General features: G+C 42.6%; 1 protein-coding gene across 1 annotated transcript in view; it reads right to left on the reverse strand.

The window, feature by feature from the left end:
* The window catches only part of large2 (LARGE xylosyl- and glucuronyltransferase 2), a 128,660-nt gene extending 122,111 nt beyond the window's left edge, over positions 1 to 6,549 (reverse strand). Inside the window, exon 1 of the mRNA XM_085768983.1 lies at positions 6,327 to 6,549. The gene's annotated coding sequence lies outside the window, so the exon portion shown is untranslated. The remainder of the gene's footprint in view (positions 1 to 6,326) is intronic.
* Positions 6,550 to 25,813: the final 19,264 nt, after the last annotated feature.

The raw sequence follows: 25,813 nt of genomic DNA on the forward strand, positions 1-25,813 counted from the left end.
TCCCCAAGGAAGACCCCATGCTGGACCCCCCTTTTACACAGACGTTGATTCAACTCTGTGGGCTCCTTTTCTGCCACAGGCGGAAACAACAATGCCCCCCATTCTGTGAACTGCAAGACGGAGTAATTGCACAACATTCCGACCTTGAACCGGTTGCATAAAAGTAGTGAAACAAATCATGATCATGTGCCAGAGGAAGGAATCAATCAAAAATCGCATCCCGTATCGAGATTGTTTTATTGCCCAGCCCTAAGCTAAAGGAATGCAAGATAAAGTGAAAGTTGGAAAATAGGGAGGACATGAGTGGAATAGGAGCCGAATACCCGTCTCGGGCCACCTCGCTGTTTGGAGTCAGAGCGACCTGATGATACGACGATCATTAAGTGAAGGAGAGAAGTCCAAGTGTGAAAACACTAGGGCTGACCTGATTATCATATTTTGATAATCGAAGCTTCACGGACATAAAATCGATTTTAATCGAAGCTTCGACTGCCGGGGGGGTGCGCGATCGTAATGTCTGACAGGGGCGGGGGTCATCGTAGCAGAAATAATGAAAGTAATGGCAAACAAACACTACATATCTCCATATAAAAAAATGAACCTGAGCAATTTTGTAGCAATTTTGCAAATATGCATAGAAATGTGAAATACTACATAGCTAAACAACGTGAATAACCAATTATAACACAAACCAAAATTTGCTGCAACAAGAAGCAGTCAGATGTATGTTTGTGGTAACTATAAGGAAAAGCAAACAAACTTCCTGGGCCTGTTTCAAAGTGAGGAACACAGCTGACACTCCAGAAGGAAGTCACCCCAAAAATAGTAGGCTATAGCTATGGTAAAAAAAAAAAAGAGTGCACACTTCACCCTAGAAACCTGTTCATCTTTATGTTAACAACCAGGACCTTCACATTGCATTTCAGACTTTTTTTTTTCGAGCTGGAACTAAACTTTATGATATAATATTTTTGCTACTCTGTGGCTGCTACGAATGTGAGGAGCTAGTCTACTGTTTGTAATAGATGGTGTGTTCTCATCAGAATTCAGTGAAGTTGGGTCTTCTCTGGATGATCGCTAGTGATGATAATATCATAAAAATGGCATTAATCTAATATGATGTGTGTAGTTTTTATCCGTCAAAGTGCACCAGATTGAAGCCTTTTAATATAAAATTGCCCCAAATTTCCGACGCCACCCCCCCGCGCACCACGACTATGACCTCGGTATTTCAAAAATCCTGGCTACGGCCCTGCTTAAAGGACAATTCCGGTCGAATTCAACACGGGGGTGTATTTTCCTATCATTTTAGGTCTAAAAGAATGAATCTGAAGATTTTCAGTTTAATCGCTCCTGTTTTGCGGTTGTTGCGTCTGTCCGCGCATCGCCACGGCAGCAATGAATGGGAGTGGATGTAAGTTCCGCTGTTTAGGCTGTTTCCAGCCCTCAAAGCCGCAATTTTTTTCCACAGACAGAGTCAGATGGCTACTCAAACATGCACCGAGAAGTTTATTTACTTCAAGCAAGTCGACATGTTTGTAAAAGTCGATCTAATTCAAAGTCTCCCGGAGTCTCGCGCGAGCCCGAAGTTGCAGTGCTGGTGTATTCAGGCGCAGTCGGAGCTACCGCTTGTGTCATAAACACAGGAATATCAACTCTTTACTTGCTTGAAGTGTACATTTTTTTCCACAGACAGCGTCAGGTGGCTAATCAAACATGCGCCGAGAAGTTTTTTTTTACTTGAAGCAAGTCAAGAGTTGATATTCCTGTGTTTATGACACAACGGTAGCTTTTCCCACTGCTCCTGAACACACCGCGCACGGCAACTGGGTCTCGCGCGAGACTCCGGGAGACTTTGAATTAGATCTAGTTTTACAAACATGTCGGCTTGCTTGAAGTAAATAAACTTCTCGGTGCATGTTTGAGTCGCCATCTGATGCTGTCTGTGGAAAAAAATTGCGGCTTTGAGGGCTGGAAACAGCCTAAACAGCGGAACTTACATCCACTCCCATTCATTGCTGCCGTGACGATGCGCGGACATACGCAGCTACCGCAAAACAGGAGCGATTAAACTGAAAATCTTCAGATTCATTCTTTTAGACCTAAAATGATATGAAAATACACCCCCGTGTTGAATTCGACCGGAATTGTCCTTTAACACCCTGCACAATGGCACCCAGTACACAGAAGTTAGACAGGACCAGTCAGCCCATCACCTGGTCCGTTCAACAAATCAGTTTATGCTACTGTGATTTATGTAGCCTAGTTAAATACTACAGTAATCATCATAGTGTATTGGCAGGAAAGACCATTTAAATCTGTATCAAATATCGATTAATTCATTAATCGATAATTTGCATGTTGGTCTTGGTTAAGTACCACCTTGAAAAAAAAACAATGTTTTGTTGCTTAAGCTATTCAGTCATTCAATGGTATACTAAAATCCATGTGAAAAAAATGCTTCTCACTGTTCTCAGGTCAAATATTTATATGCGATTAAAATGCAATTAATTGCGATTCATTAATTACAAAGCCTCTAATTAATTAGATTAATTGTTTTAATTGAGTCCACACACACACACACACACACACACACACACACACACACACACACACACACACACACACACACACACACACACACACACACACACACACACACACACACACACACAACACACACACACACACACACACACACACACACACACACACACACACACACACACTAATGTGGTTACAGCTCCTCCATATCAGTGCTTATAGAAAGATGATCATGTGTCTGTCTGATCAGCTCTGTCTTGACCTTAAGATCGTGGGTTTGATTCCCATGTTGACAGAGATGGCACAACCGGCAGTAGCTCCCATGGCCCATTCAAAATTTCCCGAGAGGAAATTTTCTAGTTGGTTATTCATATTGTCTGTCAAAACATGGACAAATTAAATCTATCAACTCTATATCTACCATGTCTCTTATTTCTATTGAGGAAAAGTTATTTCGCAATATGTATATGTATATTTATCTGTATCGATTTATCGCTCAGCCCTAGGCAGCTATGAAGACAATAAAGACAATATAGACAAAAACCTGTGGGAGATATTTCCAGCTCCTTGTTGAATCTGTGACATCAAGAATGAAGGTAGTTCTGAAGGAAAAAGTGTCCAACCTGGGTAGATCTATTAAAGTGGCCTCTACTGTTACCTTGACTTTTCTTCCTCACTGATTGGTGCTGTGCAATGTGGGAAAACTGATTTTAATGTCAAACTGGCTGACTTAACCTTTTAACTGTGGTTTATCTGTGTTGTTATTAGTAGGGTCCAGCTCTCTCTCACACACACACACACCCTCGCACATGCGTCACCGGCTCCCTCCAATAACCCCCACTAAACCGCAGCATTAACATAAAAGCGCCCGAGGTGAGGTGTGAAATGGGTCTTCGGTGGCCGGCAGCCAGACTCGGTCAACTAATCAGGAATTCCAATCGCACACTTGAGGGATTTCCTAGCGAATGTAAATGACATTTCTCATTTACTAAATCAGATTTTACACTTCCCAGACGGGTGAAGAGTGGAGTCGGCCGTGGTAGCGGGAACCTAGTGCTACTACTACAGGGGGTTTGGTGCCTGTTCCCTCGCAGCACGGCGCTTTGGCACACCCTCTAACAAGTGATGAATATGTAAACAGTCCTCGCTAAAACATTCAGGATGAGAGTTCAGCTTGTTATTAGAAAGAGGATACGAGAGGCGGTGGGAGACACGCAACCGATTTGTCTGTAAACTGTTTTTGTTTTGCTTTGTTTTTAATCTGGGAGCTCATGTCTAAAACAAACACAGTCAACACAATACAGAGACATTGACAAGTCACATTTACCCATTACGCATTTCACGTGCCAAATGGCAAAATGGCAGGATTTCTTTCTTTTGGGGGTAGGGGGAGTGAGAGGAAGCAGCAGCAGAGTGAAGAAGTCAGAGCTGTTAGAACCGTGTATTTGTGTCTTTGTGTAATATTCAGTCACTGGTTCCTTCACAGTGTTTCAATACAGATTTGTTATGAACATGTTCCTAGAGATCTTCTTTTTGCATTTATAGCTGCTCTAATCAATATCATATATTGATAATCAATCAAAGACTGAGTGTAAGGTGTTCATAGTGATAATTATCTGATGAAACTGCAAATGACCGGCCTGGCTGTGAAAAGACAGCAGCAGCTGGGGACCAAAACCAACTAGTCAAAGGACCAGAAACCGGTCATAAGCTTCTTCTGACCTTGAACTAAAGGACTTTAAGTTGACAGTGTGAAGGTCAGACTGGGTCAGTGCTGTCTACTTCATCATCAACACATAGTTTGAACAATTAAAGATCTATCTGTAGGAGCCTTCCTCGGCTGCATTTGAAGGAGAAGTCTGATAGGGACAGTTTGTTGTCCAGCTTCCTCCTAAAAATAACTCAACAACAAGCAATGCTCAGTGCTGAGGAAACAGTTTGGTCAAAGCTAAAACAACTCAGAGAGTCCATTGAGGACAGAGGTGTAATACTTCATCCAGGGTTTGCCCTGTCTGTAACAGAATCAAGCAGGTTAACATCAACTAAGCGAATTGGCAAGTGATGTCTGCACTGTTTCAGCTGTCTTCTTGATTCTCCTCCTCGCGGTCTCACTTTTCAAAATAATCTGTGTTTTGAGACACGTCTGCACTACATGGTGGGATCTAGCGTTACTTCAGGGAAGCGTTTCAAAGAGTGTAAAAAAATAGAAACTTCAAATCCACATAGTTAATGCTTGTTAGGATGTTTCTGTGAAAACAAGTACTAGAATGTTGTTGATTGTCACCTCTAAGCAGGAAAACCCTGTTTTATCCACTTTGTGTTCACTTACTTGTCTCTGCTTTTTGGTCAAATATATAAGATTTTATTCATCTGGGTGAGTTTGGTTGAGCAGTGAGTCAGCGTTTGATCTTGAACCATGTTTTCTGCTTTGTCAAACCTCGTGTGTGTTTGAAGATGTGTGTGGTGTTAAGAAACGGACTGGAGCTCCTGGCTAAATCTATATCTTATACTGTCTTGTGTGAGTAAGTGAAGTGTTTCCAGATGTTCCACTTTTAACCCCTTTGTTATTGTATCATCCATAAGAAACTTCATTTTCATCACCTCCTGCTGGATTTCTGACTTGTTCGTTGATCCTGTTTGTTTTCCAACTGTAAAAGTCCTTCAGATTTCACTCCTGGCACAGAACTGAGCATGTGCTCAAATTATCTATGATAAGACCTATGACCAGCGAGTACCAGCCACCAAAGACATAAAAAATAAAAAATAAAAAACACCACGTCCAGCCAACAGAAACACAGCAGCAGCAGAAGTGCAGCTCATGTACAAGATCAGCTTCCAGTGCAGCCAAACAAATCACATGACACTGAGGAGTTTGAAATAAAAAATAATCTAACTCATTAAGTGGAGGTGGACAAATGTACTGACACACTAATCTCCAATCAAGTTTCAAGGTTTTGTTCTTTGTGTCTTTTAAAGCTTTTATAGTGAAATGTCTGCAGGCAGAGCTCAGATTCATTAACAGCAACTCCACATCATGAACACACACTGACTGACTGAGTGAGTAACAACAGTGTTTCTGTTGGACAGAGACTGCGAGCAGCAGAGGCTGAGCAGCAGCGTGTGAACGTGCTCACATCCACATGGATCATCTGACCCAGTAAACCAACATCAAGTTATGAGATTTAAGCTCATTCCACATCCGCTCATTTTCCCCTCCATGTGTAAAACCTGCTCCTCTCACACTCAACTGTCAAATAAAAAACCTGCGTGTGACGTCCTGTGACGGTCGGCAGCACAGATGTAAGCCTCCGGTCCTCATTCAGCTGCTCTCGGTCCAGACACTACAACAACTGGATGTGTGTTTCAGAAATTCATTATGCATCCAGTAGGAAGTGGGTCAACAGTCATGACCTGAAGATTTGACTGGGAGAGACTGAAAATATCTGCTTATGTCATGAATTATTGAGAAAATATTGACTCACTTCAATGATTAGTTATTCCCAGAATTATGTGTGTGTGAGGAGGAGGGTGGTGGGGGGGGGGGGGTTGAGCATGGCTCAGTGGATAAGAATGTAGCTCAATTAGACCTTATCCAACACACAGGTCACATGGAACACACACACACACACACACACACACACACACACACACAATCCTGCAGCAGCAGAGCCACGCACTCACATCACTCTCGTGCACGCGTACGGAGGTTTAAAGTGCTGTGAGTGAACTCTGAGCTTCTTCATCTGCTACAGAGGCGAAGAGAAGTGAAAATCTGCCCTCACCGTGTCGGCAGCTTGGGGGGTGGGGGGGCGGTGAGGGGGGCTGTTACTTCCACTGTTGTTGTGAGCCGTGTATCACTCCATCTCCTAATCCAGAGAAGAGGGGGGGGACCATTCAAAAATCCATCCAGAATCTGCAGGAGCAGGCGGCGATGATCTCAATCCAGACCCCCGAGTCAGTCCTTGAGAGTGCGGACACACACAAACGGCTGCAAGTGCGTCCTCGTGCAACACACAGCCACACACGGAGCGGAGCGGCGGGGGAAGCCAGGTGGCGGAACACAGACACCGTGGTGTGATGCTGAGTGGTGGAGCCAGCCGGGGGAAGAGGCAGCTCCGGCCCCGGCGCGGTGCACCCTGCCCGGGGGGAGAGCAGTGAGGACGGGGCGGCTGTCGGAGCCAGTCGCTGCTTCTTCACACTCCTTGTGTCCGGCGTCGACTCACCGGCCAGTCCGCGTCCTGCCAAGTCAACACACAGCACTCCGCTCTCTACCCGCTCAGCTCCGCCTGGAAATGAGGTAAGTCTGCAGCAGCACCACCCCCAACCAGACAAGCCCCGCCCCCACGACTGGCTCAGCAAATGGCAGAGGCTGCCTCTCTCTCTCTCTCTCTCTCTCTCTCTCTCTCTCTCTCTCTCTCTCTCTCTCTCTCTCTCTCACACACACACACACACACACACACACACACACACACACACACACACACTTGTCTTGCTTGCACATTAACAATAACAATGCAGCATAATTATCCTATAGCCATCAAGTCTCACTAGCCTATGTTGCATTTTATCTATTTTATTTTCATTGTTCATATTTTATGTAAGCTGTCAAACAACATGTCGTGTTTGGCTGATGTAGAACAAGCTCTTTATCAAGATAAGCTGTAGAGACTGGACAATTTATCTGGCACGTTTATTTTTGTTACTTAATTTGCTGTATGACAGTTCAATTGTCTTGAACAAGGTGAAATGGAGAATGTTTAAATGATAGAGAAATTGAAAAAAAAACCTAACCATCACACATTAATGTTCTCACAAGGCTGGATTCAAACCCAACCAGAGAAATGTACACACACCCACACACTCACCCTTTCCCCCTCTCTGAGGCAGTTTGGAAACATGATCAAACATCATTCTCTTCTCACCAGGAACCAATCACAGGTATTCAGCCTCTAATCGGAGCTGAGTCAGAGAGCTGGAGAAACTCTGGACCTTGTTCACAGACCCCACCTGTAGCGCAAAACAACACCACAATGACCTGAGCATTTTAAACCCCATCAAACTGTTAAAAGTTGTGACTTTTTTCTTGGATATTTGTGACTTCAAACTTTTGTGAGTTTATGTCAGGGGATATCTGTATTTTTGTCATGAATGTTTGAACTTGTCTTCCAGGAAATCTACCCCCCACCTCTGATAGCTCCTTGGCTGTAACATGCCATTCTAGGTTTGACATGGAATCAAACACTTTCCTGTGTCAAGTTCATCCATCCACGACCTCCTCCTGACATAGACTTTGTCTCTTTATACTACATTACCACATTTCTCACTTAGCTCCTGAGCCTCCTGCCTTAATCATCATAACCACTAGATGTTTCCTAGTTATAAAATCTAAAGATGCTTCATACAAAAAGACTTGAACACACTCAGACCTGCAACTTCTCTCATTTATAACTGAGAACAGTCCAAAATCTGTATCATGTCTTAATTTCAAGAAATAAAAACACAGTATTTGTCCAACGCAACCTGTCTATTATTGTTCCAATCAGAAGGTTTATCCTCCTCACTGCATCTATTACTATGCAGATGTGTGTATTTTTAATGACGTTAAAAGGTTTTCAATGTTAACCCAGTATAAACTGAGAACACTATCAGAGCTGGTGAGTAGTTTGCTGTCGGTACAACCTGAAACTTGTGTGAAATACTCTGTAAATGATCTCTAATGGCATATTGACTCAGTGGGTCAATTATTTACCTCCAAACATCACACTTGATTTTACCTGTGCAGTTCACCCGCACACAGAAATATTTAATGACTGAAGGTTTCCCCACTTTGAGACCCAAGTAAATACTGAGGAAATAACAATAATATTTCATTTCTCTGAGGTTAATACAGTGAAAACATTGACTGAATCAGAGACATTAAATGAGCCTGAGGAACAGTGCTGTCACTGAGGGTAATGGATTTTTCTTGCAGAGTTTTGCCAAGACAAACAGAAAAGCTGCAGAAACATCAGATTTCAGACGCACAGTCCAAAGTCTGAGGAAGCTGCAGCCTGAACACACACTCCACAGTTTAACTCACGGCTCCAGATAAATCTTCATTTTAAGAAGCAGAGGAAACTTGCACTCTGCTTCAAGATCTTTTCATATTCAGCTAAGGATCAACATGGGAGCACTTTCAGTTCTTATACATCCTTTTGTATCAGAGAGAAGAAGAGAACTTGCTTTATGTCTCAGTCTGGACCTTTGGGGACGGGACAGCCCTTCAGAGTGTAGATGCTCATTTTGCTATACAACAAACAGGATCAAACCCAGAAAACAGTCTCAGAGATTAAAGTGTGAGGATAATGAAACTTAGAGGTCACAGGGTACAATCATTCCATATTCATGACATGGTGGCTAAAGATCAACATAACCTTTTCCTTCAAAAACAAACAACAAAAACAGCAGACATTCATACTCCATTTTGATGACACGTTCTACCAAGGTGTGGAAAGAGGCCATTATCTGCATCCGTATCCATTTGACCCAGAGATTATCTGTATCAATGTCTGTATTCAGATTAAACCAGACCTGTTTCCTGAGTGATCCAATAAAAAAATCCTGTATATCAGACATGTTTTTGTTCTCTTATGAGTTAAATCTGGCGAAGGTCAATCCATACTCCATGCTTCTCCTATGTCAATCGAACAACCTTTGCATTACAGACACATGGCTCCCTCGCCAACTTATCCACCGCTGGACTTTGTGCAGCCCGGACAGAGGAATCCGAAAGGCTATTGACCACATCGTCATCTCTAGCTGCTGGAGGACGCAGCAGACCTGGCCCAAGACCAGAACCCTGGTGAAGATGATCAGCTCCACGCACTTCGACGACCCCATCGAGCGTAACGAGCCCTCGCCACGCAAGAGCATTAGTAGTAGTAGTAGTAGTAGTAGTAGTAGTAGTGTGAATTAAATTAACGCATGAATGCATGAATGAATGGATGAAAAAAAGAAACTGAGGAAAAACCTTGAACCAGCTCTGGCAACCAATCAGATGCTGATCCAGATAAATGGCTGCAGGTGAGGCTGACCAGAGCCAGCAGTGCTGTTTATATCAGGACAAACACAGTTAACGGCCAGAAACAAGGATGAACCGTGAGAGAGAGGCACAGAGCTGCTACTGAAAAACAAAGGGTTAAAAACCAGCTCCAAGATGATGAAAGGGAGGGAGGGAGTAGTAGAGAAAAAGAGAGACGAGGCAGCCAGAGAGTTTACAAACTAGATTTTGGAGGAAAAGAAGGTGAAGCAGCACGAGGAGCAAAAAACCCGCAGATCATAAATAATTCAGAGACAAGTTGTTTTTATAAGAGCATGAAAAAAATCAGATGAGGACAACTTTCAAAGAGCTGCAGCTCAACTCTGAGACAAGTACTTTCACCACAGACAGACACACTCCAAGGCCACGTTTTAATACACACACACACACGCACACACACACGCGCACAAGGGCACACACATAGATTCACGGTGAGGCGGAAGATTCAGAGGCATCATATGCAAATAGCCCATATGTGCTGCCTGTCATAGCAGCAGTCTCACAGGTACTCTCTACCCAGTGTGTGTGTGTGTGTGTGTGTGTGTGTGTGTGTGTGTGTGTGTGTGTGTTGAGGGTTATTGGTGTGACAGCTGATAGTGTGGAGAGTGTGTTAGCTCAGAGGGTCAGAGGTCAGATGAGAAGCCTAAAGGACAGCTGGACAAGTGTCCCGCGAAGCCCATTACGGTGCACTACCTACATTACACACACACACACACACACACACACACACACACACACACACACACACACACACACACACACATTGACTTTGTTAATTTCCTGAAGAGTTTTGCACTACAGTAGAGCAGAGCAATAGGCCTAAAGTCTCAGACTTTTTCACACTACGCCTGATTTATAATTTTAATACATATAATTTTTCCTACAAAAGCAAACTAAAAAAAGTTAATTATTCAGATCAGTTTGAGGCTCTGTAGTTGAAATCTGGGCTGAACTGTCTACAACATGTTGATGAACACAGACTTGAGCTTTAATATGGTTTCACAAGTGTAGAGATGTGAAACTCCACTATATCTGTAACATCTGTCCCCGGGTTCTTCTCATGTTCTTATGGGACAAAATGGCTGTGTCAGTGTTAGCTGCTAATGATAGCTGTTAATATTGAAAAAGAACAAAAAAGCTTCAGCAACACTTGCAGCTAAGAAAAAAACAACTTTATCAGACCAATGTGTTTGAGCTTATAGCCGTCATCAAGTTAATCAAGAAATGCATTACAAAAAACACTTATATAGGTAAAACAAAATGTTCACAAACAAAGCCAATCACATGCATCCACATATATATCAGAAAGGTGGGCCTGGCAATATGGTCATGTGACTTTTGACAATATAGAATCTAGATTCTACTGGTCCAAAGCCACAAGCCCATATAGGCTACCCATATAGTGATGTTTTTTGTAATGTGTTTCTTCATTAAATTTAACCTGATGACGGCTATAAACACAATGGTCAAATGAAGTTGTTTTTCTCAGCTGCAAGTGTTGCTGGAGCTTTTTTGTTCTATTTCAAGTTTCCTTGGTTCTCCATGCACCTTCTAAGTTGGTGAAGTTGTGCCAGATACCCTATACTTAACTGTTAATATGGCCCAACTCTATACTTGCATTAGGCCAAAAGTACAACTTCCTTAAGCCTATAGCCTCAGCCTGAACCTAAACCTAGCTTTAACCCAAACTTAAACTTACCCTGAATTTGAACCTGACCTCAGTTAACCTTCTTCAACTTAGAAGTTAATGCTTCACATCATGTGGTTTTATCCCCAAACTGTGAGTGTGTAAACACCTTCAGGTCCCCACAATGTGAGCTATACCTGACCCCACACACACACACACACACACACACACACTGAGGTTTACAATATAATTAACCTTCTCTGACTCACCCTCTGTTATCTCCTAAATTTGAATTTTAAAAAAAATCTATGTGAACAGTCGATGACTAAAATACCATCTGCTACACTCACATGCTGTAGCTCTACTATACCTCTAAAGTAGAACTCCATCTGCAGGTTTTCTCTTAGTTGACCTCTGGAGCAGTAAAGTCTGTTTACTGTAAACTCTGGTCACATCATGGGCCCTAGTTTGGTGGCGCAGCGCAGGTGGCGCAAGGTAGCGCGGCCGGTGTAATGCAAGTTTCGACCAGCGCAGCCTAGCGCAAAGTCAGATTGGCAGATTGGTAGATCGCGCTGCGCTGAGATAGGCGTGGCCGCGCAGCAGGGGGAGGCGTCACAGATTCAGCTTGGTGCAGTGGAAGTTTCGTGCGAAAATGTCCTGCTGAGGTTGCGCTGAAAGCTCGCCACCTCAAACCAGGTCTACTCTCAGCGCAGGGCGAAGCGCAGCAGGTGCAGTGGAAGTTTGGCTGACTGACGTGCAGTGCAGACACGTCACCAAGACCTCATAGGCAGATTTCCACAGTTCCAGGCACATTTCAATGCAATAAATATCCACAATAACCACTATTTAATGCAACTAATGGAATCAACACGTGAATTTATATCCATATAGATTGTCCCGTCACATCTGACGTCAGATCAAAGCAGAGATCAAAGGCTGTCGGCACACGTAATGGAAACTCCACCTGAATTAACACAGCAGGGACGAACTGGCACTGAAAAGCAGCTGTGGATGTCCCAAGAGCAGGACTGAGGGTGGATGACTGCATTTTGCTGCCGTGTTGAGATACGCGCTGTGCCCTTGTGATTATCCGCTTTATTTATTTATTTACTTATTAATTCATTAGCGGCAAGCAACCGCGTCATCACGCAGCCGTAATGAAAAACAAAACACAAATCATCATCTCTCTTAGCCCACCACAACATCCTCGGTATCAGATAGTCAGTATATAGCCTATACTCAGCATCTCTATCACAGAAAAAAAAGGAAAAAAAAAGAGTCGGACAGACAGAGAGAGAGATAGAGAGAGAGAGAGCTCCTTTACGCTGATTTCATCCCGCATGGTGTTTGTTTATGTTGTGATTAGTGTACACCTCTCATCTGTCTTACACAAGGAATAATAAATTGAATTGAATAAATGTGAGTTTCTTTATTAGTTTATGAGTTGTTGTTCTTTACACTGGGCAGCGGTTCTCAGTGTATCAGATCAAACCTGATTAAGGATATTAGTAAACTCATTATTCGGCAACAGGTAATTTAGCCAATCAGTGTCGTCGGATTTTATGCCTTTGGGGCACATAAATATCGCCCCAAACCAAACATTTTGGTCTCCCGTGGCAACCAGAAATCAAGGGGGAAATTAACCGAGGAGCTGTCCTCGGTAGCAGGATGGCTACGGAGTTTTCATCAGTTTCAAATTCTGTTTCCCGTATAATTTACTTTAAAAAAACAAAAAACAAAAAAAAAACAGTGAGGACAGATACCACACGGACTGTTACTGGAGTTAGAGACCTATTTATCTGAACAGATTACAAAACATGAACTCTCAAGGGACACGTGAACGGTGCTGTCAGCTAACTTAACGTTAGCCAAGCTAGGACTAGCAGCAGAGCTTCACAGCTGGATGGAAAAACACAGTCTCACGGTGAGGAAATACAATGAACAGGTGGATAAAACTCTGTGGGCCGGTGGCGGGAGGCTGTTATGATGCGACAGGAGGCCGCGTAGTGTGTGAGAGGAGCACTGGAGGACCGGAGCACCGTTAACCGGCACGTCAGAGACGGGGGGCGACCGCCATTCCGAAGGACCGCGCCGTTCCGAATGTGTTTTATTTTGAAAATTGACCGGATTCTCTCGTGGTTTGACTTCCTGCCCGGCTTGACACGACGCGCCGCGGGGACAGCGCCCGACCGGCCCCTCCCCCTCCGCCTCCAAAGTTTCACCCAGGTGCGAGTCTGATGCATTACATCCATGGTCTGATGTAGCCGCGGCACTCCTGCTGAAAATAAATGTCCTTGCTCTGTGCTTGGTTAGGTTTAGGCAATGTAGAAAGGAGTTGGTTAAGTTTAGTAAAAAGGTTAGGTAGAGGCCAATGAAATCGCAGTTAGTATCTCCCCCGGGAGTCGAACCCTGATCCACCGCATCAAAAGCAGATGCTCTGACCACTACTCTACCACCACAATTAAGATAGTTTACTCCGTGCCGTAAACCATTCAAGATTTTTTCAGGTTCGGAATGGCATCCTTTCTTTCAGGTTCGTAATGGCACCCTTTTCCCATAAATAACTGAGGGTCGGCATTCCGACAAATTAAAGTAAACGTTCGGAGTGGCGGCCCTTCGGAATGGCACCCTGGAACCGTCAGAGACTGCTCTCTCTTGATGCTCGGAGCGAACTTTTGGACTACATGCTGTTGGTTCGTCCGCGGTGCGTTCACAGCTCGTCCGAGAGCGTTTTTATTAGTTCATCCAGCTTCTGGGACACTGGACTGGACACTGTTATTCCCGAGTGACACCAGGGGAAACTAATCACCCAGGCTGTGACAGGGCGTCTGTGATGCGGAGCATCAGGCTGCAGCGCACTGTTCAATATGTTTACAGGTGTGACCAGTACGTTCACAGTTAGACTCCTCATCAAACCTGATAATGCAGCAGTTAAATTAACATCTCACATCAGCAAGGTTAGACCAAACTTAATCACGTTATGCTCCTCCTATAGTGTTCCTGTCACACTTTGTCTATAGTTAACATTAATCACCGTTGTAGGTTACATCATACACATGCCTTTTAATAACCATATTTTTGTATTAACTCATTGAGTGGCAGACCTTTTATAAAATGGTCAGTGACATGTGCCAGCGTTTTGGGGCATTTTGAGTAATATGTCAAGACCCAGAGAATATTTTGTACTATGACTCTGAAAACACCAAACAGCTCAAAGGAAAGAGGAGACTCTCTATATAACTAGGGAAAAAAACATTTGTTTGTACCTTGTTCCATTCTTGATTTATCTTAAGTTGAATAGAGCCTGGTTGCACCAAAAAGACCACTTTTTTTCTAGAAAGCTGAGAAAAATGCATTTTTGTGAAAGAGAGTCTCTCAAGAAAATTAGTGATTTATCCGTTTTAATTTTGGCTTCAAAAACATGTAAGACGTCTGAAAATTTCATTTCACATGTTTTTTCTTTGACCCCCCCCCCCAAAAAAAACAAAACAAAACAACAACAACAACAACACCAACAACTAAAATACAACTAGTACGAGCGGTTGCTGCCCCCTCAGCCTCTCCTACGCCCCCCTCCCCCTCCCCCTCCACCTCCCCCTCCACCCCCTCTCCTCTCCTCTCCTACTTCTCCTGCTTCATCCCCGCGCCTCTGAAGTAGGGAGGGAGATCTCATGGCGTCTTCAGCCTCTGTGCTGGACGCGGCCGCGGCAGCGACTCACCGCACTGATCTCTCGGTTCGTCGTCACGTCGGTTAGACAGCAACTGGTGAAACTGACTCCGCGATCCACTTTCTGGTGCTGATCATCTAGATCAGTTTACCTTTCCTGCCTCCTCTGATCACTTCATGCTGGAGCTATGCTAATAGCATCCGTGGCTAAGCTTTCCTCCAGCTCCATGTTACACTTGTTCCAGGCTCTGCCCGTCGTTTTTCTCTAGAAATAGAAACTTTTTCCAACTTTTTTATCTCTGTACCGATCGCGCTCGTCTTCTCCTTCTTCTTCACTTCTTGCTCTGATCTACAGTCTTCTTCGTTCTACACATCCCAGAAGTCCCAAAATTACTCACAGTGTGCGCAAGAGCGTCCCCATTTACCAGCCGCAGAAAAGTGCATTTGACGTCTATGGACATCAATGGCACTCAAGCGTTGGATTTTGATTGACGTCCATAGACGTCAATGGCACTCAATGAGTTAAGAGTATTTGCTAATATATTTCACGTCCACTGTGTGCCACCAGTGAAAGACTACTGTTTGTTCATTGTCATTATCTGTCAAACTGCTGATTTATGAAGGCAAATAAATAATTAATGTTTATCCCTGAAAATGGGTTTGGGGTTCTTTTATCAAGATGGTCACCAAAAACTTCAGGGAAGAACAGCCCCACCTAGAATATTTTTCACCAGCCGCCAAAGTAATTAACTTTGTCCGCTGAACTATCAGTCATGAGCTGTCTGCATGAGGAACACTATCTGCTGTCATGACATGTAACCAACACATGCACATGCACGCACACCAATCAAACACTTCACACAGAGCATCAACATTACAGTAACAGGGCTGGCCCGCGGCTGCCTCACTCAACGCCCACACACAGTTCAGCCATACAAATTCCTACTAAGTGTGGTTCGGCCTTGCTGTATCTGTAATATGTGAGTGATAATTATTTGCAAAACAAGATGGTGCCACCATTTCTGATCTGTGTAGGCGGCATAACAGCTCCCTGGATTTCACTGTTGTACTTCAAACCTTTAAGTGTATGTACCTTCCTGACGCAGCAGCTCACACTCAGGTCTCAGGAAAAGTTTCTAGTGAAAAGAACTTGAGGGGTTAAATGCAGATGTGCTGTTGATTAGACACCAGTGCTGCTTTTACAGAGGAAAAGTAACATTTTCTTGTAATTAAGACTTCCATCTTCTGATGATTTTACATCTCATTATTAGGAGAAAACGGCTTAAATTATAAGATGCACAGCTCTGATCAGAAAGAAGAAGATTAATGAAAATGTCTTCTAAAAATATTTCATCACTAAATGTTACCAAGATACTTTTACTTTTTAATTATGACATACATATCTTGTAATTACAAGTTGTTTTTCCCCTCACAATTATCAGACGTCAAAATTACAAAAAATGGAAATCATAATTATGAAACTTTTTCTGAGGAAATGTTCTCAGGCACACATGTAAGTAGAATAAATAAATGATTTATTGATGACGAGACCTTGTGTTATTTTTAACAACTGATTTCCACATTATTGAATTAAAATAGCCAAAAGGAATCCTGAGTTTCTGCAGTTTCTCTGTGTCCCCACCCATTCTATCCGTCTTTCTTTCATCTTTTTGTGCCACTGCAGCAAAAAATTTCTCCAAGGTTAACTAAACTTTTACACAACTACAAGGACATGTTGTCACATGCAGCATGAATACACATAACATGTTGGTGGTGGATTTGTATGTGCAGGGGCATCAGTGTGGCTGCTGCTGCTGCTGCAGACAGACCTTTAATATTTGATGAGCTGCCAGATGGCACAGTCGAGGTTTTAATAACCATCTTTAATATAGGCAGTCAAGAATACCTCTGTGTGTGTGTGTGTGTGTGTGTGTGTGTGTGTGTGTGTGTGTGTGTGTGTGTGTGTGTGTGTGTGTGTGTGTGTGTGTGTGTGTGTGTGTGTGTGTGTGTGTGTGTGTGTGTGTGTGTGTGTGTTTGTCATAGGCTCCTTTTGGGGACAAGATTCAACCTAGAAAACCAGAGGACAACCCGTTCAACTGGGGTGGGGACAAGGGGGCAGTTGTCGGTCTGAGAAGTGAAGCTCACTTCCGCGTTCAAAAAACTGCAATCCCCTCAGATTCCTCTGGGGGCTGGTACCGGAAGGGAGCATTCTCCATAGACCCCCATGTTAAAATAGCCGACTTTATGTCCTCAATAAACATGTTAAAAGCCTGGTACCATTACGTTTTTTGGTCTCAACCGTTTCTACCCCCTGTTATGGCCGATAGGGGTTCGGCCTTGTGTGTGTCTGTCTCTTTCCCTTCTCCCCCACAGCTCCACCCAGGTCCCAATCAGCGAAACGAGGCTCACCTGGTCCACTGAGCTAAATACCCTGCAGCTGGCACCAGAAGGCGGGGGCAGTTCTGGGGACTGCTGGGCTTGCCTGCCTCCCATCATGGCTTTCTGTTTTAGTTTGTCTACTTGTTTGTATCTGTATATTTTTGGTATTAAATCTCTTTTAGTTAAGTTAGTGCCTTTGTCTTTGTATTTTGGGTCATTGTTGGGTCCCTTGTTATGCCCCTCTGGGCCAACAAAGTTCTGGGGCGTAACACCCCGCACACACTCTGAGGGGGGTGAATTTTTTTTTAACTCTACCGTTTTACTGTTATTAGGTTTAAAATTCTGGCCAATTAGGGCGCGGAAACGTTGAGTGACAGGTCCGGAGACCGCTGCTTCGAGGCCAGTGGGCGGGCCCTCGACCGGCTAACGGCCGCACCTCTCCAAACATGGAAAGTCAAATCCAACATGGCGTGGTTCAAACCCCCGTAGTAGCGGCACAAAACAGACTCACCAAAACCAATGGGTGACGTCACGGACGCTACGTCCATTCTTTTTACAGTCTATGGGTGGGGACTGAAGTGGTGTTCTCAAGCAGATTTTCGGAATGGTGCTCATCGACTCTCAAGTAAGACAAAAATATTTTGAGTTTGGGGATAAACCCCAAAGGTTACTTGCACGCCAGTTAAAACAGTCTCAGGCATCCAGGTCCATACATTCAATCAAGAAGGGTGATGGGTCTCCCCTGACGGATCCTGAAAAAATTAATGAATGTTTAGCAAATTTTTATGAACATGTCTATCAGTCACAAGGGGCATCTGATCCAGAGAGTATGGATACATTTTTCGAAAATCTGGGACTGCCTAGCCTATCAAGAGAATCTTCCTCCTCATTAGATGCAGACATAAATTTGAACGAGATAAAAGAAGTTATTTCCTCTTTCCCTAACAATAAGGCAGCAGGGCCTGATGGCTTTTGTATCGAATTTTTCAAGGTATTTAGCCACTTATACTAAGAATGCTTAATCACTCATTGATGGTCTCTAAGTTGCCCCCTACTCTATACAAGGCCAATATTTCACTCATACCCAAACCTGGGCGTGACCCTAACCTGGTCTCCTCATATCGTCCCATCTCCCTGCTACCTATTGAAACCAAAATTCTTGGGAAAGTCTTAGCCAATAGATTAAAGGAGCACATCTGTTCTATTATTCATCCTGACCAATCAGGTTTCATGCCAGGCAGGCATATGTACTTTAATTTGCGCCGCTTGTTCCACATTTTGTATACAGAACATATTGAAGAATCAGTGATAATTTCTTTGGATGCACAGCGTGCCTTTGATCAAGTTGAATGGCCCTATATGATGTTTACACTAAAAAAAATTTGGTTTCGGGCCCTCCTTTATGAAGTGGGTTGAGCTTATTTATTCACATCCAACTGCCTCTGTCATAACCAACCAAAATATCTCACCCCCTTTTGCGATCAGTCGTGGGACCCGTCAGGGATGCCCCCTCTCCCCTTTCCTGTTTTCGATTGTTATAGAACCGCTAGCAGTCAGTATTAGACAAAGTCGTTTAATATCTCCTATCGACATTCACGGACAAGAACATCATATTTCACTGTACGCGGACGACATTCTTTTATTCATCTCTCATCCCCAAGCCTCCATACCTCATCTTTTGACTTTAATTAGCGACTTTGGCAGACTCTCTGGATTTTCCGTTAACTGGGACAAGAGTGAGTTAATGCCAATCTCTAACGAAGTTGATATGACATTTATACAGTCTACTCCTTTTAAAAAGGCATTTAAAGACTTCTCATATCTGGGTATAACTATCACAAAAAACCCAAAGGACCTTCTCCAAAAGAATTGGCATAATAAAGTTGAGCAACTTAAACAAAATATAAATTATTGGAAGACTCTTCCTATTTCTCTTGTAGGTAAGATCAATGCAATTAAGATGGTTGCGCTGCCACGTTTCCTACATCTTTTTCAGTCTCTTCCATGTTACATTGCCCAGCATTACTTCAAACAATTAGATGCAATTATTGTACCTTTTCTTTGGAATTACAAAGCCATCAGGATCTCCAAAAAACACCTGTGTAAACGTAAAAATATTGGTGGCTTTGCTTTACCAAATTTTAAAATGTATTGCTGGGCGGCTCATCTATCTATACTTGCTTGGTGGAGGAAAGGCCCCCCCTCCTCTTCACACTCCTGCCCTGCCTGGCTATGCTTAGAACGATCGCTATGCAACAAGACCTCCTTGCTAGCATTGCTCAACAGCCCCACCAAAATCAGGAAATCACAGTATAATAACAGCTTTGTAATTAATGGTACTATACGCACATGGGAGCAGATAAAACTTCACATCAAGGCCCCAAGTGTACATATTGATACTCCAATCTGTGAAAATCACGCTTTCATACCTGGCCTAAATGATATTGCTTTCTCAGCTTGGAAACAGAAAGGCATTAATAACATAAATGATTTGTATATGGGAGGACATTTTGCCTCATTTACACAGTTACAAGTCAAATTTGGTATACCTGCCTCGGGTTTTTTCAGGTTTTTACAGATTAGAGATTTTGTTAAAAGAAATGTACCAAACTTTGAAGTTTTGAATAAACACAATGCTCTAGAGACGATTACTAGTCTGGACCCGGGCACTCGCGGGGCAATCTCTATTTTTTATCGAATGCTTCATGATGGAGCTCCAGTGTATTCAGAAACTTATAAAAAAGCATGGGCAGACGAGTTGAATATGGAAATAACGGATGAGATTTGGGAAGAATGTCTACGAAATGTACAAAAGTGTTCAGTTAACACCAGGCACAACCTAATACAGTATAAGGTGCTCCACAGACTCCATTACTCGCAGGAGAAGCTACATAAATTTTATCCAGATGTCCCTCCAACATGTAACCGATGTAAATCTTCGATAGGAACTCTAGCACATTCATTCTGGGCATGTAGTAAACTTTATTTATTTTGGAAATGTATTTTTGAGTGTTTTTCTAAGGCTTTTGGTAAAAATCTGGCACCCAACCCCCTGGTCGCCATTCTAGGGGCCACAAGTGTCCTTTCTTCTGTTAATAAATTTGAAAGAAGAGCAGTTCAGTTTGGGATGGTGATTGCTAAAAAGCTGATTTTACGAGTGTGGAAAATGGACTCAGTGCCTACTTATAATTTATGGTTGGGAGAATTGTCAAATACTTTACATCTGGAGAGACTGAGATTCTACAATAAAGACAGAGGGGATACGTTTGATAAAACATGGGACCCAGTACTGAATTACCTTAAAAATGTGAACCCATAAACACTGGCTATTGTACAAAACCTCGCAGTGCAAACAAATGTATGATGATGTCTACTGACCTATCTATTTTACTATTATTTATTTATTTTTCTACTTTTATAGCTATTATATCTATAGTACTCATGTTATGACCATGAAATATCTCTGTGCTTGATGTGCTGTGTTTTTTACTCTTTTTTTTTTCCTTTTTCCCTCTTCTCTTTTTCCTCCACTTATTTTTTCTCATATTCTTTCTTCATTTTCCCCTCATTGAAAATCAATAAACATATTTCAAAAAAAAAAAAAAAGAATTAAAGTCAGAGGTTAGTAAGATGTTCAGTTACCGTCGTAGTCCCGACCATAAACAGCAATACGGCGGCGTTATTCTCATGACTTGCCGCGAAACCGAAAGTAAGGAAACGCTGGTCGGCTCGCCCAGCATTTCCACCACCACTAATAATAACAAAATAACAATAGAGACAAAACGATATATTTATCGAAAATGGGCCCATTAACAAGTGTGGGTAGCGGAGATTCATCCACATTAACGTGAGACTTTTTTATAACCAAATAGAAACTCCTCGTTGTCCCTTTAACACAAATATTCCGCTTACTTCTGCTTTAAGGTCTTAGTTAAGACTCCTGAAAATAAATACAGCTGCACAAAACACCCTTAAAGCCCCTGTACAGACTTTTTATTTAGTGTTGATTTTGGCGGCCCCTGTGGACAAAACCGGTGGTGTTTTGCTGGAATGAAGACTGCATTTCCCACTGTCATGAAGACGTTTGTCTGGCCGGCGCGTGTAGATTTGTTTTGGAAACGTCGAAAAGAAGACGGGACTTGCTAACAGCGTAATGTATCTCTTCGTATCGTTTCGTCAGTGGTCTGACTCGACCATGGCTTCCAGAGGTATACTATGAGACTACTTAGAAATAGCGTATCTTCACACTGATGGGCTCATTTGCTGTTGTAGGTAACAGAGACACATCAGCAGAAACCAGAGACTTTTGCATATCCAGTTAAAAGCTCCGTACAGGGGCTTTAAGGTTCGGTGTCATGGTTTCACTGAAATTTATCTTAGTCTTATATTGTCAATGTCGTTCACACAGCTCGAGCCTCTACACAAATTAAATAACACAGGAATATTTTAGCACATTAAGCTGCAAGTGAATTTATAAACAAAGTTAAGCAGAACTAAAGCATGGAAAATACTTAGAGAATCTCCCATGGAGTCCAACAGCAAAAGGGAAGGGATTAAGTACGGTGGCCCTGTGGGCTCGAAGCATTGCACCAAAAGAAAACAGATGCAAATACACAAACAGGCTTAAGAAAATAACTTCATCAATCTGATAACACTTGTGCTGTAAAAACTCTTTTGTTAAATGCTTTATGACATTAGAAGTTGTGAAGACACTTAGTTTCTGTAAAAAAAAAGAGTTTGTTTGGTTCACTATAACATCAAAATAACATAATCCAGATAAAATTGACAGCATGTTCTGTGAGATTACCGTTAGTTTTGCTAAACATTTGAAAACTCTTAAATCTTTGTCAGTGTCAGTGTGACATGAAGCTCATTGTCTGTTCCTCTAACATTAGCTCTTTTATGTTGTTGTTGCAGCTCTTTATGATGTGTGTGTGTTCCCTATTTAGACTCAGGATCTATCCAAACCTAATGTTCTATTAAATGCTGAAATTAAACAAGCCATTACAGAGAGACGTGAATTATTAAGAGTGGTATATTAACACTGGCAAATTTGAATTACCAGCATTTTAAATTGAGGGAAAATCATAAGAATATCTGAGCAATAATATCCACTGGGGAAACATAAAATGAGATAAGAGAAAAATTAACCATCTGCTTCTGACAGATGTGCGTGTTGTGTCTCTGCCAAAAAAAAGGAACAAAATATCCATCTCAACACATCATCCAGCTTCATGTAGGAGCGGTTTCCCCTGATAACAACAGACAAAATATTCTCATCCATCAGTATCTGGACACAAGACAATGCCCAGAACCTGTTAGTTAGGACCAATACAAGTGGAAGTCAAGACTGATTATTTTGTACAGAAAATAAAAAAACACAAATTAAATCTCTCATTATGATGTAAAGGCCTGAGGATCACCATGACGACGACCTTCAACTTGAGCGGTGGGCAGACGACACGAGGAGAGCATGAGCAACAGAACAATGTGTGCACAGACAATATATGTTACTGTGTATGTGTGTGTGTGTGTGTGTGTGTGTGTGTGTGTGTGTGTGTGTGTGTGTGTGTGTTGCAGTACTTTTTGTACATGAGTAGCTCTGCTGGGAGAGAGATGAGAGTTGCCTCCAGCATCAGGAACGACATAATCCTCTTCTCCGTGATTGGATGATCAACAACTCCCAGAGCCTCTAACCAGCAGAGAGACGAAGGCAAGGAATCCTCCTCCTCCGTCCTCATCCTGCAGGTACCTCCGAGTCTATCCAGATATGACTCTGTTATCACACAGCTAGAAGGAGCCAGTTGTGGTGTTTTAGGCATCAGATCAGGATCCTCCAGGGCTCCTTCCTTTGGATGTGTTTGGAGACCCCAGAAGTTGCTGGAGGGATTACACATCCCATCTGGCCTGGGAACACCTCGGGATCTCCCAGAATGGAACTAGGAAATGTCTGGACTGCCTCGCTGAGTCTGCTGCCATGGCGACCTGATGCCAGATAATAGAAGGAAATAGATGGATGGCCTAAAGCTTAGATGCTGTTTCTATAAACACATCCAAAATCTGGTTTAATTGTCCTTTGAAAAATATAGAAATAATAATAATGACAATACCTGAGGAATCCTTCAACAAAAAGAATGAGAAGTTCTTTATTATCTCAAATTTCAGAGCTTCACACCAGGTAAAAAGAATCTCAGCACTGTAACACAGAGGGAGGACATGTAGATCTGTTGGAGACGCTGAGAGGAAAGTCAGTCAGCTGTCAAAGCAGCAGGATTCAGCAAAAGAAGTAGAGTGGAGCCAAACACACTAGACAGACCAATGATTCATGAACAGAGGCAGACGGAGGATAGAGTGGAGCTCAGGTGGGAAACACAGGTGATTCAAACACACAGGTAACACTAAGGAACAGGAAGATGGGCCGACAAAGAAACAAAAGGAAGAGAACTGGGAAGACATGGAGATGTCCTTTTCTCTTAGGAAGGTCCAAACTAATGTCATCAGAGGGATGAGGAGCTTCACAGCTTCCTGTCCTCGTCCCTTCATCAGAGGAAACACTGGAGCTTCCTTCACTAAACAATGTACCAGATTCATGATGGAGCTCCAAACCCATCAATACAGATTCACTGTCTTTAAATCCAGTCAGAGTCATGAAGAACAAGCAGATTGGATTTATAATCAACATCATCATCATTATAACTAAATACACAAATGTTTTTTCACCAAAAATGAATTATTTCTACTTAACAAATGGATAAAAATATAATAAGAAAATACATTTGTGTGTTTATCTAATTATAATTATAATTTTAATGACTCAACTTTCTCCTTGTTTTCTTTTAACATTTTCTTGTTTTAAACAAAGTTATTTTTTTTTAAAAGATCCTAGTGTGAATACAGTTATATGCGTTTTTTCTTTTAACTTTTCCATCAGATCTGGTGTTAATTATTGAAGGAACAGGGGAGGATGGGCGGGGCAACGGGAAGGTGTGGGGAGGAATAAACAAGCCAGGCCTATACGGATAAAATCTCTTGGTACTTGTGAGTGGGGAGGAAAGCTGAGGAAGAAAAGTGAATAAGAAGTAGAAGAAGAAGAAGAAGGAGAAGAGGAGGAGGAGGAGGAGTAGGCTCCAGCTCACAGCTCCTAGAACCTCGCTGCTTTATCTGAGACACTTTTCCACACTGATGACAGTTCGCCAATATTCTCATTTTAATCCATTTACAGAGGCACTTTTCCTGCTGCCTTGGTATTGGCTGTTTGCCCCCTGATCCACGGAGAAGTCGCAGCCCTGTGTGTGTGTGGTAGCGTTTAAGTGTATGCGTTGTGGCTTTCAACAGTGGCGCGCTGACATTTCCCAAACTGGCGGAGCGGCAGAGGTGAACGGTTACTCGGGTGTGACTTGCTGAAGTGTAGCTGTAATAAAGACCTGGGAGGACGGCGCCAGTCTGCTCCGACCTCTATTACGGTGTGATTGTGGGGCCCGGGGAGTCGCTCCGGCAGCATTATCCCCTAATGTAAGACGGGAAGGTCGAGCAGTGAAGAAACTCTGACAAAGATGTAGCAAAGTTTTAACTTTTTGTCCTGGTACAAAGCTGCAGACAAGACAGACAAGCAGAGCTGCAAATCATCTTTTCCGTAGCTAGGAATTAAACTCAAACTAAGATTGCACAGAGAGTGGCATATTTACCTTTGTCATCGTGGTTACTATAACAATTATACTGGCCAGTTTAGAAAAAGATGGTGATTTGGGGTTAAACTAAGTACTTCCTCAGCATCAGACAATCTTTCTCGTCATGGTTACAAAAATTCAAATGGGAATTGAACATCGCCCTTCAGCGTCATGTTCCACCACAACCTCCTCCTGATGTGAACTTCTCCTTAAACGTCACTTTTCACTTTGCTCCTCCAACCACTAGATGTCGCCTAGCAAAAATATCTTTGGACGTTCACACAGATATATACCATACAGTCTATGATATATACACTGTTGCCATGTGGAGCTTTGTGCCAATGCAGCCGTCATCTTGGTACACAGTGGTCACATTGATCCTTTACCCTTGGATGCATGAGCTACCAATACCTACACTCTTCCATGAGTGGGGTCAAAAATGACCCCAATTAGAATCAATGCGTTTTTGCAATAAATGTCTTTAATTTTGGTTAAAGATGATGATTTTCATTATATTTTCGTCCACAAAAGAGTGATTTCATTTTTGACATGTTCATTTATCACTTTTTATTCACACTGATCACAAAACAATCAATCAGGTAACAAAAAATGGGCAAGGTCCTCAGTACTCCTAGCTGGCCTCCTACGTATAGAAGCCATCATACTTCAGATGAGAAAATATAAAAAGGACAATGATTGAATGGCACACAAAAATACTCTATAAATCAATACGTAGCCATGAAGTAAATGTCTCTGCATTCATATGTAAGTAAACACACAGACATGCATGGGCGCACACACACGCGCGCGCACACACACGCACGCTATGGGGTGAAATCGATGTCAAAACA

Source organism: Trachurus japonicus, chromosome 3 (assembly GCF_045865225.1).
Source record: "Trachurus japonicus isolate A0001 chromosome 3, Traja_1.0".
Classification (NCBI taxonomy): Eukaryota; Metazoa; Chordata; class Actinopteri; order Carangiformes; family Carangidae; genus Trachurus; species Trachurus japonicus.